Source organism: Panthera tigris, chromosome D2 (genome assembly GCF_018350195.1).
Source record: "Panthera tigris isolate Pti1 chromosome D2, P.tigris_Pti1_mat1.1, whole genome shotgun sequence".
In the NCBI taxonomy this organism is placed as follows: domain Eukaryota; kingdom Metazoa; phylum Chordata; class Mammalia; order Carnivora; family Felidae; genus Panthera; species Panthera tigris.
The window spans coordinates 48,355,873-48,368,151 of record NC_056670.1 but is presented as its reverse complement, the minus strand read 5'-3'; the positions used below and the strand labels follow the sequence as shown (position 1 = coordinate 48,368,151).

General features: G+C 43.2%; 1 pseudogene; it reads right to left on the bottom strand.

The window, feature by feature from the left end:
* Positions 1-334: 334 nt before the first annotated feature.
* LOC102963088 lies at positions 335-856 on the bottom strand (annotated as a pseudogene).
* Positions 857-12,279: the final 11,423 nt, after the last annotated feature.

Genomic DNA, 12,279 nt, shown 5'->3' with positions numbered 1-12,279 from the left:
AACACATGTTGATAATTAGTATGTCTTCCTAACAGATTAATCTCCTACTAATTATAATATGTCCCTCTTTTTTTTAAAGTGACATTTTGTGTCTTAAAGTCTATTTTGTCTGATATCAATATAGTCACTCCAGCTTTCTTATGGTTATTGTTCGCATGGTACGTATTTTCTACCCTTTTACTTTCAGCCCATTCATATCTTTGAATCTAAAGTATATCTCTGATATACAGCATATAACTGTTCTATTTTTATCCAATCTGATATTCTCTGCATTTTGATTGGATTGTTTAAGCCATTCATATTTAATAGTTGATATAGTTGGATTTTTTTTAATCAAACAATTTTAATCAGTAAAAGTGCAATTACATGAAGAGCCCCATATTATACATGTTTAAATTATTTTCCATCGTCTTTACTTGTAAGGTGTTGAAGGTGGGACCCACTCTTGAATCTTCTTTCTAATGGTAGAATAAGGTACATATTGTTCTGGAGTGCCACTCACATTGAACTTATGGTTTGTCCAGATGAATTTATGAGAAGTAGGTGGTTTTGTTGTTGGAGGATCATCAGTTATAGAGTGAAGCCAACGATGCCATTCAGGGGGGACCATGCTTCCATCCACATCCCAAAACGTGTTCTTGCCATTCATTTCAGTTGTATATATAACCCATCGGTGACGACCAAAAAATTGCCTGTTGTCCTCATAGTATTTGTTTCCATATTTGTCTTCCCCCACTAATGTACCAACCCTCACATCATTTGCCCTGAAGAAAACTCATAGATAGCCGCAGAGGCCACCGTGGCCGCTGAGCTGATCCAGCCCGCGTTTCAGGACCTGCAGGAACTCCATCTTGTCCCGTAGGACTAGCCCCCCAGGTGCTCGATATAGTTGGATTTGTATCTGTCATTTTACTTTTTGATTTCTGTATGTCACCTGTCCTTTTTGCTCAAATTTAGCATTTTAAAAGGACATGTTACAAAACTATAGTTTTGGGTTTTATGTGCAAAATTTAATACAAAATACCATTTTGCTTTCCTTCCTTTGTGCATGAATCTCTCTCAAGGTCTTCCTTATGAGGAACATAAAAACCTCTTTTTCACCTTGCAGGTCCTGATGAGCTATTCTGGGGAAGGGTTTGAGGGGCCTAGGGGAGTCACATGCCTCTGGTAGGGGTGATGAGATGTGATTAGGAAAACACCCAGGAGCACATCGGCCACCACTCTCCCTGCCCTGTACCCCTTTAGAGAAAATTCCTCAAGTTTTCTCTCACCTCAGGCACACTAAGAGGTAGGTTCCTGAATAGCAAAGGAATTCTCCTGGACCTGGCCATCACTGTGCACAAGGACCAGAAGGGCGGCTCTCTGTGGATCACGATCAGGCTAAGGCACCTTCTTCCACAACTCCCAACACCAGTGGTTCCTATCATTCCTTGAGAACCACAAGCTTGTTGCGAATGATAACAGGCAAGCCAATTTGGCAGAGTGGAAAACATCTTTATGACATTATCCAGTGAATAAAGCAAAGTACAAAATTAGACCCTTTGCTGAGAGCACCAGGTACAACAGAGATGTATGTGGACAGCACTGGGCAGGGGGACAAAAAGCTCAGAAAACATTTTTTCTTGTCATGGTTGTCATAGTTGAATGACAATGTGTCTGCTGCTTTACTTTTGTTACATGTCCTTTACTGGGAAGATATTTTTTGGGGGTTTTCGTTTATGAAGCCATAAAAAAAATGAAAAATTAAGGAAGGACTGATAAAAAGGAGTGAGGGAAGGAAAGAGGTAGAAAGGGAGAGAAGACAAAGAAAGGGAGGTCAACCTTATTTGGGCTGCAGGCAAAAGATAATCCCTTCAAGTTTTAAGGCAGCTACACTTGATGAATAATGAAAGGAGATCTGAGCTCCATTTGTGTTTTAATATTTACTTAGTGTTGTAAAAAATTGGGGAAAAATAAAGTAAGGTATCAGGGGGAGTTCAAGACCTAAAATGGACCATCTGAAACATGATCTTAAAAAAAGATACCGTGATTCCAGTCTGAAGACTTTAATTTCACACAAGGGAGTAGGAAACTGCACGGCCTGTGAAACATTTTTTACGTCTGGTTATTTGCCCTGCGGGAGGAAGCAGAAGGCTCATCTCTGCATCCCTGACCTCTCTGAGCTGCTTCTGCCCGCCCCTGGCTCCTGTTCTGTGCTGATGTCTGTGACTCACCCTAAGACCTGTCTCCTGGGCCACCTGCATCTGAGCCCGTATATTCAGGGGGTCACCTCACTTCAGATATCACCTCCATGGAGCCTTCCCGGGCCCTGGGTCCCATTTTAAAAGGGCACTTGAATGCCCTACAGTTCTGTCCCAGAGCTCCGGGACTCTGTCCTCCTAGAAGAAATGATCACTATCTAGACTGATGATGTATTCTTGTCGGGTGGATTCGTCTCGTGTCACTTTAGTGAAGCTGGAACGTTGTTCCTCAGAGTTCTCTGCTCCGAATTGCTCTAAGTGAGCATGGAGTGCACTTGGCATGAGACATGGGAGGCTGCCTCGAGGGAGCAGATTGCCTGCTTCAGGCCAGGGCAGGCTGTCATCACCCATGCGCCGGCCCACCGGGTCTGGGTGCCGCAGCCGCCCGCACTCCCCCCGTCCTCCGGCATCTCCTGCCCCTGCCTCTCTGCCTAGGCATCCGAATGGCTCCGGTTGACCCTTGCGGGTCTGGCACTGTTGCAAGGAGGTCCCGGTTGTCTTTGCTTCCCACACTCCATGTCTGTCATCCCTCCCCATCTGCCTGTCCTGATGCTCCCGGCTGCAGCCTCAGATGCCAGAGCGGCACCCCGCATGGACCACGTCTGACCAACTCTCTGCAGTAAACGTCTGACCTACGTCCTGCTGGCTCTGCTCGGCAGCAGGACCCTGACCGAGGCGCACCCGCAGGCTGCCCTTTCTTCCTTTTGAGCTGGGCCAGGGATTAGGGATCTTCTTTGCAAGTTCAGGTTCTCGCAGAACACAGGCTAGTTTGGGGGCTTCATGACCTTCAAGCTGATATCCCACCGCAGGGCCCCTGATGGGGTGAGTCGGAGCCCGACAAGGCCTGGCTGGCATCCCACAGCTGGGGAAGGCTAGGTTTTCTGGGGTTCCCTTTGCCACGAGCCTACTTCTCAGAGCAGGTGATCAGGGATAGGCATCACTCTGATGGCTGTAAGTTCTCAGATGCCTGATCAGATGGCCTGGAGCTGGGGTACCGCCAAGGATAGGGTGGGGGCTCTCAGTGCAGTGGTGGCTCTGCAGACTTGTGCTGCTCCCCTGCTGGGAAGCCCCAGAGAGGGACGTAGCCTCTTTGCTCCCTTTTGGCACAAGTGTCTTTGTCTCTCTGTTCTTCCCGGGTTCTTCCAACTGGAGGTCAGACCACAACGGCTGCCTTGATTTCTGGGCCCTAATAATTAGGATCCAACAATGCTCTGGGCCCTACTGACACGCACCGTGTCACCTCACACTGGCTCAGTGCACCCATCACGCGTCCCTCTCTGAGCGTCTTGCCCATCCCGGCGGGCATCTCTGTGTGGGACCAGGGCAACTTGTGGGGTGTCCAGAGAAGGAGGGAGGCCAAATCAGCTCTCACATTTGTCCTCTGTTGGAAATTTTTAGTTGGTTAAAGGACGACTCCATCTCATCCTTCCCACACCAGAGTCCCATCCATGAGAAATGACCAGGTCAGTGGGATGTCACGGGGTGTTTTAGCGAACTGACCTCTGGGTTCATTTCTCTCTTATTTTTCCATAAAGCTCTCTGACGTGCATGCTGTCATGATCACGCTTGTAGATCCGTTGGAACATTAGCTCTCCCAGTGACTGGAGATATGCCACTGCCCCCCAGCAGCTTCCTGTCATGTTCAAAAGGGCACTGGATGTCAGAGCAGGGGTGTGGGCATATATGGGGTGATCCACTTACTAGTGCCATACTTCCAGATTTGGTGCTCCCAGGGCTGAATTGTGTACTCACAAAATGCACATGCTATAGTCCTATCCCCCAGTACCTCAGAATGTGGCTGTATTTGGAGATAAGGTTTCTAGAGTGGTATTTAAGGTAAAATGAGGACATTAGTGTGGGCCCTAGTCCACTATGACGGGTGTCTTTATACAAAGAAGAGATAGGACACAGATACACACAGAAAAAAGACCATGTGAGGGCAGGGGAAGAAGATGGCCATCTACGAGCCCGGGAAAGAAAACCTCGGAAGATGCTAACCCTTAATCTCAGAATCTAGCCTCCAGAATCGTGAGAAAATAAATTTCTGTTGTTTAAGCCCCCTGGTCTGAGGTAGTTTGTTACGTCAGCGCTAACAAACGATCGCAGGAGGTGACTGACTTACCCTCCGTTTCCTCTAATGGCCCCACTCATGACTTTGATGTATTTGCTTCCCATTCCGTCAACGTTCATTCAGCAGAACAACACTGAAAGCACGTGGTTAGCTTCCTTTTTAAAGTTTCCTGTGTTTTTCCCGATGTTCTGAGCCTGCCAGTTTTAGGATTTGGAAACCATGCCCGTAGGCCACATTTGGAGGCCCCACTGTGGTACCTGGCCTGCACTGGCTGCCTCGATTTAGGAGGTATGGGTTAGGGGGCATTTGGACATGGGGGAGTAGGGGTGGGATTGAGAGGTGCAGGACCCTGAGACCCGGTCCTGCCCCAGTGGGGTCTGTTTCCTGCCCCTCACTGTCCCTGCATTCTTCTCCTGCGGCTTATCCTCCACGGCCTCCTCTCTCCTGGCCTCCACCTTGGCTGAGGAATTCCAAGGGCACAGGCACAGAGAGGACCAGGTCACAGATCTGAGGGCAACCATGCCTTGAATGTGGAGTTCATTGACGCGGGATCTCCCTTTGTCTTACTTGTCTTAATTCCTAGAGACAGCAAACTGTACTTGGCCCCCCTTAACTATTTAGGCCCAGGGTTGTCAGAAAAACCCCCCATATGCTGGCCTGCTTTTAGTTTAGTCACGTATATGCAGGGGGACAGTTTGTCTGCAGGTAAAACAAAAGTGTCTCTATTTACTGCCACTGATCATTTGTTAAAGGGTTATTGTAGCAATAGTCATACCTTCACTGTATGGTGGTTTCCAGTTTTCTGACCACTTTTTACTGCATTGTGTTATTGTCTCTGTCTCCTAAGTATGAATTTAAGATCTAGGAAGACCATATTCTCCCAGCGTTCATGCAGCTGTGCTAGTTCCTTCCTAGCTCAGGACAAATGTCCCCTTGGCCATCTCCTGCCTCTGTCATAGTATCTTCTTTATTTCATTTTATTTTTAAATATTTTTTGAGGGAAGGAGGGGCAGAGGGAGAAGGTGAAAGAGAGAACCTTAAGCAGACCCCACGCCCAGTGCAGAGCCTGATGCGGGGCTCAATCCCACGACCATGAGATCGTGACTTTAGCTGAAATCAAGAGTTGGACACTTAGCCAACTGAGTCACCCAGGCGCTCCTGTCATAACATCACTAAGAAGTTGCCTCATTATCTCTATGCTGCTGGTCTAACATAAGGGACCATGGGTAACTCAGCCCAGTGCACTGTTCTGTACATGGACTAATGTAGAAGAAGCCTCCCTCAAATCCATGAGATCGAGAGAGTCCCTTTCTAGAGGTCAAGCCAGTCCCTGCCTGGCTTTCCCCGTTCCCAGGATCTGAATCTGTGAAGAGTTCCCCAGTCTCTACCATCTGAAGACTTCAAGAAGCCTGTGCTTGTGAAGAATGTCAACAGCTGTCTTTCCCAACCTGGCTCAGAAAATGCCACTGTTTTTCCAAGTCCAGGCCACGCTATTTGGACAGTAGAAAGGAGTAATCATTTTGGAGAATCATGGTACCTTCTCCCATTTGTACCACTGAGCAATCATTGGCCTTCTATTCTAAGAAGGTTTGGTGATTATGTGTTGAGTTCTAGTATGGCTCAGAATCTACTTATGTTCTGCTAGCTCCAGGACTCCCGGGCTCCCGAACAGGCCTTGATGGCCATTGACACCCACCGTCTTAGGACTTGAGGTGGGTGTGGAGCATCTATCTGAGTTTTAGTTTATCTCAGCCCCATTCTGCATTGGTTTAATGTAGGATTAGTCTCTGCCTTCTTTCTCCTTTCTGCCTTCTGCGGGAGAGTTTGCCATTTGTCCTGGCCTGGACTCCAATCAGTGCCGGGCCTGGAATTTCAAGCCCCCTTCCTGGGGCTCCATGTATGTATTTCTGAAGGATTGGTTGTAATAATTCCATTTTCATTCATGATTTTATCTATTTGGGTCATCTCCCTTTTCTTTTCGAGAAGCCTGGCTAGAGGTTTATCAATTTTGTTTATTTTTTCAAAAAACCAACTCTTGGTTTCATTGATCTGCTCTACAGTGTTTTTAGATTCTATATTGTTTATTTCTGCTCTGATCTTTATTATTTCTCTTCTTCTGCTGTCTTTAGGCTGTCTTTAGGCTGTTCTGCTTCTATTTCCTTTAGGTGTGCTGTTAGATTTTGTATTTGGGATTTTTCTTGTTTCTTGAGATAGCCCTGGATTGCAATGTATTTTCCTCTCAGGACTGCCTTCGCTGCATCCCAAAGCGTTTGGATTGTTGTATTTTCATTTTTGTTTGCTTCCATATATTTTTAAATTTCTTTTCTAATTGCCTGGTTGACCCATTCATTCTTTAGTAGGGTGTTTCTTAACTTCCGTGCTTTTGGAGGTTTTCCAGACTTTTTCCTGTGGTTGATTTCAAGCTTCATAGCATTGTGGTTTGAAAGTATGCATGGTATGATCTCAATTCTTGTATACTTATGAAGGGCTGTTTTGTGACCCAGTATGTGATCTATCTTGGAGAATGTTCCATGTGCACTCGAGAAGAAAGTATATTCTGTTGCTTTGGGATGCAGAGTTCTAAATATATCTGTCAAGTCCATCTGATCCAATGTATCATTCAGGGCCCTTGTTTCTTTATTGACCGTGCATCTAGATGATCTATCCAATGTTGTAAGTGAGGTATTAAAGTCCCCTGCAATTACCACATTCTTATCAATAAGGTTGCTTATGTTTGTGAGTAATTGTTTTATATATTTGGGGGCTACCGTATTTGGCGCATAGACATTTATAATTGTTAGCTCTTCCTGATGGATAGACCCTATAATTATTATATAATGTCCTTCTTCATCTCTTGTTACAACCTTTAATTTAAAGTCAGTTTTTCTGATATAAGTATGGCTACTCCAGCTTTCTTTTGACTTCCACTGGCATGATAGATAGGTCTCCATCCCCTCACTTTCAATCTGAAGGTGTCCTCAGGTCTAAAATGAGTCTCTTGTAGACAGCAAATCGATAGGTCTTGTTTTTTTATCCATTCTGATACCCTATGTCTTTTGGTTGGTGCATTTAGTCCATTTACGTTCAGTGTTATTATAGAAAGATATGGGTTTAGAGTCATTGTGATGTCTGTAAGTTTCATGCTTGTAGCAATGTCTCTGGTACTTTGTCTCACAGGATCCCCCTTAGGATCTCTTGTAGGGCTGGTTTAGTTGGGGCTCCATGTCTGTAGTGGGGCAGAATTCCAAGAGGCCCCCCAAATTTCCACCCACAATATATACACCTAAATAATCTCCTCTTCTTGAGCAATACTGAAAATGATGGATTTAACTGCTCTGATCAGGTTTCAAAGGTAAAAGTCAATTTACAGATGAAATTAAGGTTCCTAATCAGTTGACTTTGATAATCAAAAGAGAGATCATCTAAACCCTTAAAAAGGGCTGGACTCTGCCTTAAGACAGATTCCAAACTTGAGAGAGATCCTACTGTTGGCCTTAGGGAAGTAAACCTCTACATCGTAAGAGGGCTTGTGGGTAGGCCACTGGCAGGAGCTGAATGAAACCTCCAGGAGCTGAGAGCAATCTCTAGTCAACAATCTCTAGCAGGCAGGAAGCTGGGCCCAGGGTCCTACAGTCGCAAAGAACTGAATTTGGCCAATAATTACGTGACCTTGGAAGTGGATCCTGAGCTCCAGAAAGGAATGCACCCTAGTCAACATGTTGATGTCAGCCCGTGAGAGACATTGCCCAGACATTGCCCAGACATTGCCCAGACATCTGACCTACAGAAACTGTGAGATAATAAACACAAGTTATTTCAGCTAAGTTAGTGGTGATTTGGTATATGGCAGTAGAAAACTAGTGTAGTGCCCTTATTCTGTCTCCACCCAGCATATGGGTTGGTTTTTAGCACAGCTATTAAAGCTTCATTGTTCTCTCTGCCACAGTTGAACTTCTTGATTGGCTTACATCCTGGAATCCCATCCTTCAGACACAATCTGAGCCCATGATATACACCTTCCACAGGGTCAGCCCCCTTGGCTCCAGGCACCTGAATGAGTAAAGAGGAGGGAGAAATCTTAGATCCTATGGCTGACTCTCCAGTGGGCTCCACTTCACATAGCTATGCTCCTGGATCCCATCAGGTCATTTCCAGGAACTTACAGGAACAAAAAAACCCAGCCGCTGGAGATCAGGAACTCTTCCAAGGTTTCCCTAAAGAAGGTAAAGAAAAAAAAAAAAAGTTGCTATTTCTTCAAGCCCAGACCACAGTAACTTGAGACTAGAGAGGAGTGAACATTTTTTGGAATTATAGTGGCTTCTCCCATCTGCAGGGTTGAGAAATTATCCACCATCATTTCATGGGAGGCTTGGTGATTTATTTGAGAAATTCTTAGGAGGGATTGCAGTGAGAGAGAAATATCAACAAAGTCCCAAAGCTGCTGACCAGCCTATTTAAAAATATGCCATATATTCAGCAAGCACTTAGGGTAAACCACAGGAAAAATACACGAGAAAATTAATTCCTTGTCAAATACAGTTGGAAAGGTAAAGCCCAAAAATGTATTAGTGAAGATGGAAAATTGATCTGTTTATCAAGCAAAATTATTATTTTTTTTATTTTGATGTAATTCTAGAGTCAAATAAAGTTGCAAAAAAAAAATGGTACACAGAGTACCATGTGCCTTCCCCCAGCTTCCCCCAGTGGTGATATTTTATATAACTATAGTATAATACTAAATACAGGATTGACATGATACATATTATGGGTTGAATTGTGTCTGTCACCTCCCCCCAAAAATATATGTTGGAGTCCTAACTCCCCAGAACCTTAGAATGTGAACTTCTTTGGAAATATGGTTGGCTGAAGTCATTAGTTAAGATGAAATAATATTAGAGTAAGACGGGCTCCTAATCCAGTATGACTAGTGTCCTTACAAATTGATGGCCATATGAAGACAAAGACACATAGAGAGAATTTTATATGATGACAGGCAGAGATTTGAGCTATGCGGCTACAAGCCAAGGAATGCCAAGGATTGCCAGCCAACCACCAGCAAAGCTAAGAAGAGGTGAGGAAGGATTCTCCCCTGCAGGTTTCAGAGCGAGCATGGCCCTTCTGATGCTTCGATCTTAAACTTCTAGCCTGTGAGACAATACATTTCTATTGTTCTAAGCCACTCACTTTGTGGTACTTTGTTAGGAAATGAGTACAGTACAATACTAGACTAGACTACTGACTATATTCAGTTTTCACTACTTTTTACATGCATTCGTGTGTGTGTGCGTTTGTGTGTCTGTGCATGTGTGTGGATCCATACAATTTTATCCTATATGTAGATTCGCATAGCCACACAGATATGAAATATCGAGAGGATAAAAATACAAGTTATGAACTCAGAGAAAATTATTTGAAGACCACACATCTTGGAAGAACGTGTATTATACTGCTTTTGTTCTACGGAAGTCTGTTAGGTTCTGTGGGTTGACAGTGTTATTAAGTTCTTTGTTATCCTTGCTGATTTTTGTGCCTGTATGTGTGTGTGTGTCTAGTTGAGTGATGAATTGTTGAAATCCTTGGTTATAATGGAACATTTTGTATATTTCTTTTTATTTTTTTCTATCTATCTATCTATCTATCTATCTATCTATCTATCTATCTATCTATATTTTTGAGAGAGAGAGAGAGAGACAGAGCATGAGCAGCGGAGGGGCAGAGAGAGAGAGACACACACAGGATCCGAAGTAGGTTCCAGGCTTTGAGTTGTCAGCACAGAGCCCAATACAGGACTGGAACTCACAAACCATGAGATCATGACCTGAGCTGAAGTCAGAGGCTCAACTGACTGAGCCACCCAGGCGCCCCATCTCTTTAATTTTTAAAAATGTTTATTTATTTATTTTGCTATATAGAGAGGGATAGAGAGCACAAGCAAGGAACGGACAGAGAGAGAGGGAGAGAGAATCCCAAGGAGGCTCTGTGCTGTCAGTGCAGAGGTATACTTGGGACTTGATCTCACTAACCAGGAGACTGTGACCTGAGCCAAAATCAAGAGTTGGACACTTGACTGACTGAGCCACCCAGGCACCCCAATATATTTCTCTTTAAAGTTTTACGAGTTTTTGCTTCAGGTGCATACACATTTAGAATTGCTACATCTTGGGGTGCCTGGGTGGCTTTGTCATTTGGGCATCCACCTTCAGCTTGGGTCATGATCTCACAGTTCGTGAGTTCAAGCCCCCCCATTGGGCTTGCTGCTGTTAGCACGGAACCTGCTTTGGATCCTCTGCCCCCCGCCTCCCCTCCCCTCTCCTGCTTGCACTCTCCCTCTCAAAAATGAACATTAAAAAAATAATAAAATTGGTACATCTTGACCCCTTTTACCATTATGTAATATCCCTCTTTGTCCCTGATAATTTTGTACTCTCTGAAGTCTTCCTTCTCTGGTGTTAATATAGCCACTCCTTCCTAAAAAAATGTATGCCTGCATGATACATCTTTTCCTATCAACATTTCGGCTACCTATATCACAATGTATTAAGTTTTCTGTAGACAGCACACAATTAGGTTATGTTTTCTTACTCACTTTGCCAATATCCGTCCTTTAATTGGTGTACTTAGACCACTTACATTTAAAGTAGCTACTGATATGTTAAGGTTTAAGTGTGCCATTTTATTATTTGTTTCTATTTATTCTCTTGTTCATCAATTTCTTTTTTCTTGACTACCTAGAGGTTATTTAAACACTAGAATTTAATTTATTTGTAGTATTTTTGAGTATATGTTTGTATGGTGTGTGGTTTTTCATTTCGTTTTGTTTTGTTTTGTTTTTGTGCTTGTTCTTAGCATTACAACATGTATAAAGATCTTATCAGTATCTACTGATATGAACATTATGTCCTGGAGTGAAGTGTAGAAACCCTACTTCCCCTTGGTGCCTTTATCCTTCCCATTTTTAAAATCTAATTTTCTTAATGTTTCTTCTGCATAAACTTAACACACATTAAATGATGTTATAATTTTTGCTGAAATCAATCATAATTTCAAAACATCATGAGGAGAAAGGTAGTCTACTCCCATTTTTACCTATTTTATTATTCTCTGTCCCAAGCCTCTTTCTGTTATAATTTCCTTTGTGGTTGGAAGACTTTAAGCTGTTCCCTAAGAGCAGGTCTGCAGGTGACAATTTCTCTTAGTTTCCTTCATCCAAGAATGTCTATTTTCTCTTCATTCCTGAAAGATATTTTCACTTGGGATAGAATTTGGGGTAGGCAGATATTTTTATCCAGTACTTGAAAATGTTTTGTTATTTCTTATTGGCCTCCACGGTTTCAGATGAGAAATATGCAGATTGGGTAATATATATTTTCATATCTTCCAGTTCACTGCCTCTTTCCTCTGTCCCTTCCATGAGTCTTAAAAATTCCAGTTATTGTAGTTTTCTGCTCTACAATTTTCATTTATGTCTTATTTGTTTTAAACCTTTTTATTGACATACAAAAAGGACTTTTTTCTTTTTTATGTCTTGTATTTCTTTGCTGAGATTTTGTTTTTTTCCCCCATTTTTTTCATGATGGTTCAGAATTGCTCATTGAAGAATGATTATAATTGTTGCTTTAAAATCCTTGAATAATTCTAACATTTGAGTCATGTTCTTAGAAGCTGTTAATTTCCTTTTCTTATTCATGCTATGATTGTTCTGGTCTTGTTAGGATATGCAGTGGTTTTAATTGTATCATGGACATTTTGGGTATGATGTATAGAATTTTTGGATCCAATTTTGTTTTCTTTCTTTCTTTTTTTTTTTTAATTAAAAAAAATTTTTTTTTAATGTTTATTTATTTTTGAGACAGAGAGAGACAGAGCATGAACGGGGGAGGGTCAGAGAGAGAGGGAGACACAGAATCGGAAGCAGGCTCCAGGCTCTGAGCCATCAGCCAGAGCCCGACGCGGGGCTCGAACTCACGG